Below are 14985 nucleotides of genomic sequence, written 5' to 3' on the forward strand. Positions count from 1 at the left end.
GCCCGAGGCACGGCGGCGGGAGGACGGAGAGCGCCCAAGCCGTGGTGGCGGGAGGACAGTGAGCGCCAGAGCCGAGGCGGCTGGAGGATGGTGCGGGCCGCGGGCCTGCCGAGACCGCGCGGGTGACCCGGCGCCTTCCTCGGGACCCGCTCCTCGCCCTGCGCCTCAGCACCGGGGTCCGCCGTCCTCTCTGCCGATCACCGCAGGCCACAGCAGCTTCTCAGACGGCGACCCCGGTGGGGAGGCCAGCGCGCAGCGCCCAGCGCTGTCCGGGTGCGGTGCCTCTCCCCTCCACTGCGAGGGGCCTCGCGGCCCTTCAGCCGTATCCGCGTGCCTGCAGCCATCTGGTGCACGCGCGACCCCCGCGCAGCGCCCCTCTAGACAGACGGGGCTCCCCGGCTCGCACCGCAAGGCGGAGGCCGCTCTCCGGCGCAGTGCTGAGGGCTCCAGCGCTGATTTGTGCATGTGTGTCCTCCACCGGTCTTTGCTTAGGTGCTTTCTGTCTCCTTGATAAGGTCTGTGGTTCTGTCACACCACCGTGTTCATTTTGATCATTGTATTGTTAACTTCTGGATTTTCTGTTTGATTCTCTTAAAAGATTCAAATTTCTATTAAGATTTTGCTTTGTGTAGCACTTTCTTGGTTTGTGGAATGGCGCCTACATTTTCTTAAACTTCGCCAAGTTCTCTTAAAATACTTATCTTGGAAGTCTCATGTATTCCCACTCTTTTTGGAGTCCATTTCTGGCCAGTGGTAGCATCGCCTGGTATTTCCTGTTGTCTTGTGTTGACGGCACATTAAGGGGTCTCTTGTCTCCCTGACTCAAGGGCCTGGTTCAGTGCAGGATGCTTCTGAGGATGGGGACAGTCGGGGTGCCAGCCAGCCGGATTGGGTGAGGGCAGCAGTGTCCCTTCTCCCCTCTCCATCGGCTGGGTTCAGTGGTCACAGGGGCCACAGGCCTTCCCAGGGGCAGGGCTGGTGAGCTCCCCACGAGAGGGGTGCTGTGGAGTTTCCTTCTCTCTCTGCTTTCTCCACCAGGAAGTCGAGCCGAGGCATCCTCTGGGCATTGTCACGCATCCAGCTCTGCCCAAGGTGGTGGTGGCACCAGTGTGGACGTGCAGCCCTTGGAGCAGCAGGGCCTGGGGTGAGGGTCACAATGCTGGCAGCCCACGTGGGCTGGGCTCTGGGCAGCAGCAGGGCAGTCATCCCCAGGCCCTTCAGGAGCCTGCAGGGACAGGGGCCAAGAGGACGGGGTCCTGGGCTCCCCAGGATGGCTGTAGAGCTGATGTCCACTCTGTGGGCATCTGTGCAGTGACCAGGCCTCAGGCCCAGGACAAGGCCGGCCCAGGCTCGGGGGACAGTGTCTGCAGCCTGGGTGTGCAGTGTGGCCAGAAAGTCGGGTCTGAAAGGGAGATCCAGGCAAAGCAGGCCAAGGCCAGGGCTGGGTTGTGAGGATACAGGGGCGCCGCAGTGAGGGCACTGCGGGCCTCCAGCTGGGTTTAATGGGCCAGTGACACGACACTAGGACATACGGGCTCCAGTGCTGCCTTGACGCACTCACTCAAATGTCATGATTTTGTTACCCAGTAACATGATTTTGGTGGGTTTTTGCTTTGCTATTACAAACCACTCGATTTATCTTCATTTTGCCCATAATATACAACAGAGATGAATGCAGAGAGAATAGGATGGGGAATTTATAATGTAAAATAACATACAAACATTTCGAAAAGTATCAAGTCATACATAAAATAATAGCTATTGTCAGTACAAAAATTTAATACTGTACTCAGAAATAAGATATATTACCAGAAGTATGATAAGTTCCACTTTGCAATTACTTCTGCATTGCATTGTAATTAAAGCCTTGTAGCAGAAATGCATTTTACCTTTTAGCCCTAAATATTCATGCACTTGGAAATGTTTAACTACGCAACGTAACTGTGCCCAGGTAGATTCAGTAACCTGTGAACTAGGAACCTATAAACTTAGGTAGCTCCAGTAACCTACGAACTAAGAAAAATGTCAGCGCTACCATTTTAAATAGTTTGATAACTAAAAGTGACCTACCCTACTAAGTAGATATAGTAATCATATTAAATTAATTGTACTAAATGCTGAAAAATGTTGAAGCCTAAAATAAAGTCAGGGCAAACAGTTTTATAAGAGTTGTGTTTTTTATTTAAATCCCACAGATTGGCAGAGTTTCAAAACACAAAGTAGTTTGTTTTCATGAAACCCTGGAATTAAGAGTGTCATGTGGAAGCCGGAGTAATCGTGTGCACACCTATCTTACCTTGGATATTCAAACCCTTTGGGATGTTTTCCTCTTAGTATTGAGAAGAACCATTCAGTTCTTACAACAGTGTCTGTCCAAAGCTTTTGCAAATGTCTGGGCACATGGCTGGCCAGGGACGCTTAGCATCCTGCAAGTGGTGGAGAAGGGCCTGAGGCCTCGCTGCTGCGCTGCACAGGTCCAGCTGCACTCCTGTAACACGCTGAGCTGAGCTGGTGAGTGCAGCAGCCACAGGCCTCCCGCTGTGGCCTTTCTCCATCCTTGCTTCCAACGTCAGGGAGCCGGCATCGGCATAGGCAGGGCCTGCTTTTCCAATTGTCCTCTGAGGGCCAAGTTTCACAGCCACTTCTGTGAAACCCATTAGAAGACTTTTTCATACCAAACCATTTTTATTTTGACTTAGGAATGAATTTTCAAGCTCTCGATATTAACCTGAAGCAAAATACTTGAACGTCTAGCTTAAATACTTTATGAGTTAATGGAAGGGACAAGAATTGCATTATGATGTTGCATGAATTTACACTTACAAATCAGTACCTACTTAAAGCACACAATTTTCTTTCAAATAAAATGTGAAAATGTGGTATTAACCAAATTACTAAAAATTGTTCTGGAGCATTTTTATGTCATCGTGCCAAATTATTAAGGATGTGGCAAAATAGCATAATTAATTAATTATAAAAAATAATTAGAGGAAGTTACCCATCTCATTGCTTTTCTTTTAATGAGAAAAAACCAATAAAAATGATACAGAACTTCAAAACAAGATGACAGGAAATTAACAATGGTTATTACACTGCATATTGCTATCTTCAAAGTAGTTGCTTAGATTATCAGATACAGGCATGCAAAATCGATCAAACAATACAAGCGCTAACTGTTCTTTTGTCATGCTAAAAATTGTCGTGCAATTATTTGATGTAACAATGTAACTCATGTTCTCTCCCCATCAAAGGAATGATTTCTCCCTGTGCAAAGAATATGACTGAAACATGCAGGAGAAAACGTATCTGAAGAGCAGTGGCGTTGCCCGATGCTCTCCTGCCTTTAGTTGGAGAGGAAAAAGTTGCAAAGTCACTGCAGCAAAGAGCACAAACACTTCTGATATCACAGGAGGTGTCAGAGCACGAGGAGGCACAGCCACGAAGGGTTTCTCGGGGCGCTGGCGTTCCAACAAGTGGCGCATCCAGTTCTGAACAGAGGCAGGACTAGAGTCCCCTAAAGCCGGTCTGAAGACCCATCAAGCCAGAGAGCTGCGCCCGTCTGCACTTGGAATGCTTGTGCTGCAGCTGGCTGCACCGTGCGAAGTCCGCATCCCGTCCAGGCAGGAGGGCGGGGAAGCGGGGCCTCCTCAGCTGTCCTGGGGCCTGGAGGCACCAGGGCTAACTGCTGTGTGTCCTCAGTCACAGGCAGTCCCCAGGAGAGAGGGGCCAGTGGAGCTGTGGGAACTGGAGCAAGGTGGGGCCTGGGGGTGGAGACCATCAAGGAAGAACGAGCACGCGCTGGTGTGTGTCTCTTTTTTAAATTACTGTTATTTTTATTTTTATTTTTTGTATTTTAGGGAAGAGTCTATATGGTGTTCAGGGTCTCACTACTAGATCGGACTCAGTGCTCTGCCTGTTTACAGCCTCCTAAGAGCTGGGATTACAGGCACGTGCCACCATGCCCAGTCTCAATCACCTTCTCAGTGTGCCTTGAGGGCAGGGCTGGCACGGCAGGCCTGGGGATTGAGCCCCTGGCCCCTGCACCTGCTTGCAGGTGCTTTAATCCACTGGGCTACTTGGCTGGCCCTCTTGTGTGTGTCTTGGTAGAGGTGTTATTGTCCCACATGGTGTTAGGTCCTGTCTGTGCCCATAGGCAATCCAGCAGCAGGCAAGAGTCCGGTATTTATGGGAATGTAGTTGTCCATTAATCAATAACCGGGAGCCAGGAGGCGAAAGGTGGGATGAGAACAGTGAGCTCGGGTCAAATAAATCGTCTGAGATCTGAAAGCCAGCTAAAACAAGATCAGACTGGTATTAAGCGGAAGTTAACAGAAAATATGCGTATTAATGTAAGACCATTAAATCATATTTACAAAGGGTCTGTAAAGTATGTAAGCCTAAATTTAAACAGCCAGGAACAAGGAATAATGACACACACACATGTACAAATGGTAAGAAGCTTTCATAGTTTAAAGTTACATATTTTAGTCACATAATTTAAATTTGTCTTATGTAACATTTTTATGTATCTTTCATCTTTTTGACAATTAATTTTATTTATTTATTTTTTAATGTATTTTAGTACAGGGACTACAGGGTCTCACTACGCAGATCAGACTCGTAGTGATCCTCCTATTTTCAGCCTCCTAAGCGCTGGGATCACAGGTGTGCACCACCACATCCAGTCTCAGTCCTAACTATCTCAGTGCACCCCACAGTGGGGGGGATTCAGCATGGCACATCAGGGATAGAACTTCATTCCCCGCGCCTGCCTAAGCAGATGCCTTAGTCCTCTGAGCTATCTGGCAGGCCCAACAACTAATTTTAAAATGAAACAGTCCATTTAAAACATGGATGGAATAGTCACTGCTGAGGTTGTTTTGCAATACAGCCCACATCTAATCCAGAGGAAACGTTTGCTGCCTTTTCTAACATCTAATCTTGTGGAGCTGTGTGTTCTTCATACTGTGTGATCAACTTCATGTTTACTGAAAATCTACTCTTCCCTTTTGTTCAGCTATTTGCCTAACATCAAAGACACTGCTGCTCACGTACACTTAACGGATGACCTCTTTCATCTGCACAAATGTCCGAGACTGAGGTAAAGTGGAAATTACTTTCACTCTTCTACAATTGGGAGGCCAGACTTACAAGAGCCACAGAGAAGGCCCACAGATGCAGTGAGGACCTGGAGGGACCCAAGCCACGTAGGTCTCTTGCAGCTCAAGGACCGTGCCCTCATCTCACAATAGGCCACCTCAAAGTTTGGGTCACTGTGCTATATTCTTCCTGAGTTTCTGGAGAGGTGACAGTGTTCTCACGGGGTGGAGAAGGGAGGAGAGAGGCAGGACTCCACTTGGGACAGAGGCTTGCAGCTGGAAACGTTCACAGAGGGTTGACGCTGGCCTCCTCCTCACGCTCCACGCTTAGTCCTCTTCTCCCACCATGCTCCTCTGCACTCTCTTCACACCCCCACACTCACAGGAGAGGCCACTTTCCCTCTGACAGACCCAGAATTTCAGGGGTAGTCCTGGGTGGCTGCTGCACTTCCGGTCTTCAGGGAACTGAGTAAAACTCTTTCATTCCTTCAATGCACATATGTCTGTGCCTTGGTATGCAGATTGTCTGGAACAGCCCAGTTATCCTTAAAGCATAGGCAAAAGTCACGTGACAATGCAGTAGCCCGGAAAACCCATCTCACAAACTCAAAGGCTCTCATGACAAAGTGCTCAGCAAATCAGGAGCAGAGAGGACAGTCTTCAGCCTCCTAAAGAACATCGATGGCAGCCACTGTGCACAGCCCTCCTAACGCTGAAAAACCAAACCTGTCTGATCCTGCCCTTGGTATTCTTTTCAGAATGACACTGGGATTTCTAGATAGGCTCAAGTAAGGAAATGGCAGAGATCCCGATTAGAAGGGCAGGGATAAAACTGTGTCTATTTGCCAATGACAGACATAGTCTTGCTTATAAACTCTGAAGAATGCCCTAAAAAGCTATTAGAAAAAAAGACAGAATGCAACAAAGTTGCCCCATAAAGACCATTATACGAGATTCAGTTTTATTACTCCACATTCCTGCATTAATTTTCCATTGCTGCCACAACAAAGCACTTCACATTTTAGAACGTAAGATAATCTGGTGGTATTCAGTTCTGCAGGTCATGCACCGCCGGGGGCCACATGCAGAGTGGCAGGTGTCAGCTCTGCGGAGAAGTTCAGCCCTGCTCTTGTACTTCTCGGGCTGTTCGCCTCCCGAGCCCCACGGCCTTGCATTATTACAAACCTGCCTCCTGTCTTCCTCCCCGTGGGGCCCATGGAACAGTGCTGGGCGGCTGCTGATTGCCGTGCGCCTTCTTCTCGGAGCGGGGTACGGGCTCCTAGACCATCTCAGCGACAGCTCCAGGGCTGCTTGAGCGCTCTAAACTCCACCAGGCGGTGGGCTTCTCTTGGAACTGTATCTCATTATAGGTGTGAGAACTGCCAAAGTAGGAAAGTTGCCATAGAGAAATTTTACAAAGATTTATAAATAACAATCATTTACATAATTTTTCACAAAAATAAAATTGCTACCATTTAAAATTTTCATGTGTATTTTGAATTATAGGAAGACAGAGGAAAACTGGAAATAACAGAAAAATATCATAGGAAACAGCTATAATTCAAATTGTAGGTGCAAATGTTATTTCCTATTAGTTACTATAATCTGAAAAAGACATGGAATCCTAGATGAGACAAGCTTATGTAAATTACATGGAAACAATTTTTCAAAATGTAGTGGGAATCTGTTTATTTTGAGCATAATTTAACATCTAAATGAACAATTACTTGAATCAGCTCATACATTAATGTACTTGAGCAAAATTTGTATGACATCTCAAAAATAATTAGAGGATCTTCAAACACTTCTAAAACATGAAAGATGTAAAGATTATGTGTGGATGAAATATTTTTATTGTGGCTTTAAATTTTGGCATTCAAGTCTGCTAAGGCCTGGGGCAATATTCCAGTGGCTGGCGAGAGCATGAATGTTATTTCAGATGCTAAGTGAATTATGACCGACAGGACAGAGGCGTGCGGCTTTCCAAATGCCCGAGTACAAGGTTTGTCATGTAGCTGTGAAGCGAAATTAAGAGGGCAGTAAATTCAGGGCTTCGCGAGGTAAGTATTTCCTTGTGCATAGTCACCTTGCAAAATTCATAGCCACGGAAAGGTAGCTAAATAAATATCAAGTGTTGGTAATTTCACGGGAATAATAAAGGTTTATGTGAGGTCAGACGTTGATGAAAGTTCCAGCGAACAAAACCTAATACGTGAACTGTGGTAAAAATCTGAATAGATGTGAACACATTTGCATGTAGAGTGTTGACCCTGCAACACGGCAGTGCGGGCTTTCAGCTGTGTCCCCAGAGCAGACACCGCTGAGGATTCTCGTGCCGAGGTTGCTGTCCTTGACAGCCCAGGCCAGAAGCACTGCCTCTCGCAGTTCCTGGGTCAGTGCTTTCCTTACCTCTGCTCAGAGATTGATGTCACTCAGTCTCTTTATTTTTTATTCTATTTATGTATTTATTTATTTATTTGCTGTACCAGGGATTGAACTCAGGACCCTGCGCTTGGCAGGCAGGCACTTATTCTACTGAGCTGTCTCCCCGGTCCAGTCTCTATAAATATTCTCTTTTCACTGTGCATGTCTGAGACAGCAGCACGGCTTCCCTGGGGATGGGTTCCTGCCCTGCCACCTCTCCCCTGCCCTCTGCTGCTGCCCTCTGCCTCTCATCTCTTCCATCACGGTGAGTCCATGTCCAGCTCCTAGCATCGCCCTCTTGTTTTGCTCTTTTTTTTCCTTCTGTATTTAGTACAGGGTCTACAGGGTCTCACTACATAGACTGGACTCATAACAATTCTCCCGTTTTCAGCCTCCCAACTGCTGGGATTACAGGCACCCGCCACACTCCCAGTCTCAATCACAGTCTCAATGCGCCCTGGGGGTGGGGCTGGCATGGCACGCTGGGACCAAATCCCGGGGGCTGAGCTCTGTTCAAGCAGGTATTTTGCTCTTTACATTACTTACAGTTTGGATTTCTCCTATAGAAGTCCAGATGAGGAGACCAAGATGGAAAGGAGCTGTGGAAACCATCAGGTAAGAATCGAAGAAGTTTTACTGCCAGCCCAGGAAGCCACTGCCGGTGATTCCGGCCACCTCTGGGGCCCCTGCTTGAAGGGACTCATGCCCCACCATGCATGAACACCTTGTCCCATCTCTGCAGGACCGTGCTTTGGACACCTGCTTCTCGCATCACCTTTGCAACTGCTTGGGGAAGCAGCGTGGTGTGCGGATTCGGGCTCCTCAGTCACCAAGCATGGGTTTCACTCTTGAGGCTAATTTACCCATTTCTCTCTGGTAAAGGGCTACTGTCCCACAGGTTTCATATTTTTATTTTATCTCTACCATATTCTTTGTAGTTAATGATGACAAAGAAGGAACAGAAGAAGGTGAAAGAGAAAGAAAAGGAGAGAGAGAAAAAAAGAGGCAGGAGAAAAAATGGGGAGAGGACAGTAGAATGAAGGAGGAGGAGGAGAACGACAAGGAGAAAGGAAAAGAAAATGAAAAGAACAGGAACTGAAGGAGGAAGAAAAAGAAGGGAAGGAGAAGAAGAATGAAAGGGATAATGAGGATAAGAATTAGGAAGAACAAGAAAGAGGACGAAACAAGAAGAAGGAAGAGCAACCATCTTAATTCACGTGATTTCTGTCCCAAGACTGCGTAACAAGATCAGCTACTCCACCTGGATCTCATTTTTGTTCATTCTGGTTTTAGTTTGAGGCTGTTTTTCAGTAATTTACCTCCCTGCCCCTTGTTGTCTTGCCTGCTTATCATCGAGCGAGTTGATGTCCACTTATCATCTGGACACGTGATGTCCACTTTCTGGGTGCCACTCACAGCTTTGCTGCCCGGATGCCTGGCACAGAGCCCTCGGGGGGTGAGGTCTCTGAGGTGCAGGAGTCCTCCAGACAGGGCCCGGCTGTGTTCGGACCTTTCAGTTTTCCAGCCTTCCAATGAATGTGGACTGGTTACCTCCAGAGCGCAAAGAAAGGCTGTGAAGAGTCACCCAGATGGAGAGGAAAATCCTGCTTTTCCCGAAAAATCCTGCAGCTTCCGGGGAGCTGTACCATTCTCAGCGTTATTCTAGGACTGGAACCGTGAGTCCGGACTGAACCTCAAATATGAAACCACTGTTTCTGCACAGTATGCCAAGTGGCTCCAGGGTCCTTTCTGACTTTTGCTGCAGAAAGCTGGCTGCGATGGAGCTCTCTCGGGCACTGGTAGGCCCACAACCGCGAGCTCCCCAGGGACGGGCAGGGGCTTGGCCCGTGCGCATGTGCTTCCCAGTTCCTTTCCAGCCGCTCCTGCTGCCCAGTCACGATGAGCACTTCTGCAGGTCCCAGAGGAGGCCCAGGCATGGGGCAGCTAGTCCTCAAGGAAGACGGCAGCCTCCGCAACCAGTAGCGGGAGGTGGCGGGAACGTGACTACCTCGGGCGGGACCACCCTGGTGATGCTGGACACCGTTTGCCTGTGCCATGTCCTTGTAGTTGGGACAAAATTCCCAACCCTGCAGCTTGGCGAAGGAGCAGCTCACGGGGATTGTGGTTTCAGTCCAAGGCAGGAGCAGCGTGGGGAAAGGGCCTGGCAGAGGGAGCCGCTGCCCCACGGCAACCGGAAGCAGGAGGGAAAGAGGAGCTGGGAGGGTCCCCTTCCAAAGTCCCAGTCCCCAGGGTGATTCCCTTCCCAGCGGGGCCCCTCCCGAAAGTCCATCTGTGACCTGTCTCCATGCCGGTGTCACCTGGTTGTTTCATTGATCAGTTTTTATTTTAATTTTTTTATGGATAGTTTTAGATGCACAGAATTCTAAGTACATTTACTTTCTGTCTAATTCATTGCTGATTAGTATTTTGTGCCACTTGCTTTATCGTTTGTTTTGTCTTGTTTCTATTTCTTAATATATGTGCTTGCAGAATTAAGAATTGCAGCACTCGTGGGGAGTTGGAAGGCGGACACGAAGCATCCTGGTTCTTCTCTCATCCCTTCTCTCTTCTCCCTAGCTCATTTCCTGGAGGACGCACGAGGGCATCTGCAGGAAAGTGGCTGCACCTCGGGAGCATGACGTTAAGCAAAATAAATCCAACACTCAAGCCTAAATACTGTGGTTTCTCTCACGTGAGAAACTCAAAGAGCAATCAACAAAATAAAAGACGATGGGACACAGCAAGATTTGCCTTCCAAAAGCCTCCCCTCTCCACTCCCGAGAGGCTTGGGGCTGGTTTCAATCCAGCCCACGCACCATCTGCCGGTCCCTCCGCAGAGCGCCCGCCAGGGTTCTCTCGCTCGCGTGTGGCGCACAAGTGGGTCCACATCTGCACGCCTCGGCCTGTCGCTCTTCTCCACACCCCCATCCTTCCGCACGTCACCTCCTGCTGCAGTTAGCTCTTCTTCCCTAGCACCAGATGTGGAGGAAACCCCTGCTTCCACGAAAAATACCACACCCTGTGGACCCTTCCCTAAAAAATACAAAAAAGAAGAAGGAGAAGGAGAAGGAGGAGAAGAAGGAGAAGGAGAAGGAGAAGGAGAAGGAGAAGGAGGAGAAGGGGAAGGGGAAGGGGAAGGGGAAGGAGGAGGAAGAGGAGGAGGAGAAGGAGGAGGAGGAGGAGGAGGAGGAGGAGGAGGAGGAGGAGGAGGAGGAGGAGGAGGAGGAGGAGGAAGAGAAAGAACTAAAGAAAAGAGCGGAACACAGTCCTAGTGACCGGCAGCCGGTGCTTCGCAATGCAACAGTGGCTTTGCTGTTCACAGCGCTGTGGGCTCCTTACACTGGACGGCCCTCTTCTGTCTTTTCTCATATATGCTTTGGTCCTTCCTCTCACCCAGTTCCTAGACGTGGCTTCGACTGATTTCTTATATCTATTTGCTGGGCTTAGCAAGGCAGTACTTTCTGAAGCCCAGAGTGATGAGATTGTTTTGAGAATTGACCCCTTAGCTCCTCCTGTGGTAAAATCCTCTTTGTTGACACTAGTAGCAAGGCACGAGGCATACCAATCTCCAGGAGGCCGCACCAGGAGATCTGGACTTTGGGGACCCTGAGAGGTGCTGGCCTCCGGTCCTGTGCTGTGGAGTTGCTAAGGGTCAAGTTGCTCGATCATGCATTCCTAGGCTGAGGCGTGGCTTGGCCACAGAGCTCTCGTCTCTCAGGTGTCAAGTCCCAGGTTTCACCCGAGGCCAAGTGTCTAGCAGGATGGATAGGCAGCGGGGCAGGGGCTGAGTTCATGCTTGTTGCAGTGGAACACCTGAGACAGGTGCTGTGGCGGCCCGGATGCGCTTGCCTGTGCACACCCACGGCGCGGGCATGCTGCTCAGACCGGCCTGCCTGTGTGGGAAGTTGGACGTGCTGTGGGCACATCCCTGGCATCAGGACATGGACACAGCTAACAGAAGAGCGGAGCAGGAGGAGCAAGGGAAGGCTGGCCAGGTGCTCGGTACAGAAGACAGCTCTGGCTTGGGGTGGAGGGCTGCTTCGGGGAAGAGATGGAGCGAACGCAGGAAGCGCCCACAGGAAGCGGGCCCCTAGCTGGGCCAGTCTGCTCTGCGGCAGACGTGAGTCGCTGACCAGGAGTTTCACGTCTAGGAGCTTGGCGAAAGGAAGGACCAAACCATATGTGAGAAAAGTCCAAAGAGGGCTGTCCAGTGTGAGGAGCCCACAGCGCTGTGAACAGCAAAGCCACTCTCGTGCAGAGCTGGGGAGGCACCGGCTGCTGGTCACTATGACTGGCATTCTTTTCCTTTCTTCTATATTTTTAGGGAGGAGTCTACAGGGTGTTCGGGGTCTGACTACTAGATCGGACTCGTAGTGATCCACCGGTTTACAGCCTCCCGAGAGCTGGGATTACAGGTGCACATCATGATGTCCAGTCTTAATCCCCATCTCAGTGCATCCCGTGGGCGGGCCGGCACCGCATGTCCTGTGATCAAACCCCAGCCCCTGTGCCTGCTCACAGGTGCTTTAATACACTGAGCTATTTGGTTGGCCCTATATGGCTGGTTTTCAATGCCACTTTTGTTTTGCTTGCCTTGTAGCTAGAAAGAGAAAATAGTACCTCCCAAATTCTGGAGAATTCTGACCCCTTCTGCTCATTTCCCTTAGTGGGTCTGGTGGCTCCTACTCGACACTGAGTGGGGTGCTAGTGTCCACCCTTCCACTTGGTCTGCACTGACCATGGGCCTTCCAGGCTGGGGTGAGGCAGGGCCTGGTGCCTCTCCCTAACACACTTTGCTCTCTGTCAGCTTCTCTGCAACCAGGCCTGGAATCAGCCTGAGTTCTCGCACGTTCTCTTCATGGCTCTCGAGTTAGAGTCGTGTCCCACTGCAGGGACAAGGACTGGAGAAAGTGGGGTTGGGCCAAGTGGAGGCTGGCTCGCACCCCCAAAGCCCTGAGCATCCTCTAGGGACACAGAACTGGAGGAGCTGGGGTTGCCATGCTTTCTGCTGGCGCCTCTCCTAAGGGTGTGCGGGAAGAACAGACCTTCGGCATCACACCCTGGGGTCTGGTTACAGGGAGAAAGTCACCCCAAGAAGAACATCTATTCCTCTAGGGGACAGTGAAGACGTGTTGTCCTCAGCTTGCTGGTGGTCCCACTCTCTGTTTCCCTCTGCCCTCTCAGTCCCCAGAGCCTAGACTGGATTCCTGGTTCTCCTTGCCAGAATGGGGCTGGCGGCCCTCTCATCGCTGTCCCCCTCGGGCCTCGTTCTCACTGCATCTCCTCACCTCGGTGTGCCTCGTTTCCTCTCTCTGCTTCCTCTGTAGCACTTTTGTCTTACCCTGTGCTTTCTCTATTTTTAATGCTTCCTCAGGGCACTTTGCAAAGGTTTCTCTCTTTATGTGAACATAAATATCCAGGACCTTTGTAATTACACTGTAGGAACAGTGGCGCCTATTGATTATTACATCATTTCTCTTTCCTCTTGGGTAAACCTGGACTATGATTAAAATCATGGAAAGAAATTTGCTTGTCCACATGTAAGGTGAATAACAGGTAAAAAGTGAGGTGCAGAATTTGAAGATTTAAGAAAAACGTTCTAATACATATTATTTGGTCACTTCAGAATAAAATTAAAGTGCTGCTGGAAGGCCACATGTTAAAGTTAAGTTGTAAGCCCTTCTGAGATAGCTGCTGCCTTCGGAGAACGTGGTTCAGGCCGATCTCTTCATGACGGTAACATGCCGTTCCGCCTTAGGAGGCATTTCCTTATTTTTTTTAATTTTTTTTTTATTTATTTGAGAGAGAGAGAGAGAGAGAGAGAGAGAGAGAGAGAGAGAGAGGCCAGCTCAGTCCACCAGGGGGCAGGGCTGGCTGACATGTGGTGCTGGGGGATTGAAACCGCGGTCCCTGATGCCTTGCCAAGCTTGTTCCAAGTAGGTGCTTTAGACCACTGAGCCATCTCTCCAGCCCTTCCTTATTTTTTAAAATGCATGCTCACAGGGTAATTTTATTAGCTGATAAGCAGAGGCATCAAAACTTTATGATGGCAGCCACGACTGCAACGACCACTTGAAGGCTTTGTAGCTTCGCTGATAGGAGCAGCTTCACAGCACAGAGCGCTGCCTGGAAGCTGTGGAGCAAGCAGCAGCAGCAGGAGCCGCCGTCTGGCTGGGAGCTGACCGCAGGCCGCTATGAGCAGCACAGACTCTCCCCCGAGCAAATGCAGCTCAGATTATGTTCCTTTTGCATTTTTAAGTTTTTTAAAAAGAGAATGAAAAATAGTAAGAGAAATCCGACCCAAAACATTAGAAATGATGCAGAATTTCACCAAGCAAACTAATAGGAATTCAACCCTGGTTACTATCTTGCATAATGTTGTCTACAAATTACTTGCTTAGATTACTAGATATAAGCATGCAAAATTGGTCCAAAAATTATAAGCAATTAAAAAGGAGAAGAAAAAATGAAGCATGAAGGGCTCTCTTCAACAAACCAGCAGAAATCAGCATGCAGTTCTCTAAGCGATCCTGTATATATGCACGGATGTATCTTTTTTCCTTCTCCTTTTCTTTTGCCCTTTTCCTGATCCCAGTTTTCCTTCCCTTTGAACAGATTCTTCCCTTTCACACTATCTGTTGTACCTTTCAGAGTCTACTGACTCTTTCAGGTTCTTACCTGAGCAAGACAGTACGCTGTTTACACATGCGGGTCTGATTTATTTCACTTAGGAGGATGGTCTCAAAGCACATCCATTGACTTATAAAAGCCTCAAGTTCATTTTTTAGAGCTGAGCAATATTCCACTGTGCAAAAATGCCACACTTTTCAAATCCACTCTGTAGTTGACGGCATTTAGCTTGTTTCCAAGATTTTGCTGTGAGAAAGCGTGCTGCCGTCACAAGGGTGTGTATATGTCACCACGGAAACCAGTGCGGTGATTCCCCAAAAAGCTGGGATTCCAGGTCCCTTCCAAGCTAGCTATTCCTTTCTTGGGTATTTTAAAGCTATTCTGTTTTAAGTGTAGTTTTCTTTTATCTAAAATTTTTATAAATTCTAATTTGCATTTTTCTATCTAATTGGCACAAAGAAAAACATGTAGAAACACATTATTGCAGTGTAATGGAGTTTTACCCTTTCGATAAGCACTTACTGAAATAATGTGGACTAAAAATATAATAGGTCTTGATAGCAAAAGTATTAATCATTCATCTTTGATTAAAAACTAATACATATGTCTAGAAAATTACTTTCAAATTGTTCTTGAAATTTGTCCTTTTGGCAGGTACAATAAACCTATTTCCCACAATTCCTTCCTTCCAAGAGCACAAACCAGCCATGAAAAACCTGCAGGAAGACTCTGCAGTGCCTCCCCCACCCCGCCCGCCAAGTAGGATTTCCTGCCGAGTTCCGGGAGCCCCCAGACCCAGTCCTAGCCCAGGTCCGGTGAGTGTGCGGAGAGT

The sequence above is a fragment of the Octodon degus genome, unplaced genomic scaffold (assembly GCF_000260255.1).
Source record: "Octodon degus isolate 3935 unplaced genomic scaffold, OctDeg1.0 scaffold00275, whole genome shotgun sequence".
NCBI lineage: Eukaryota > Metazoa > Chordata > Mammalia > Rodentia > Octodontidae > Octodon > Octodon degus.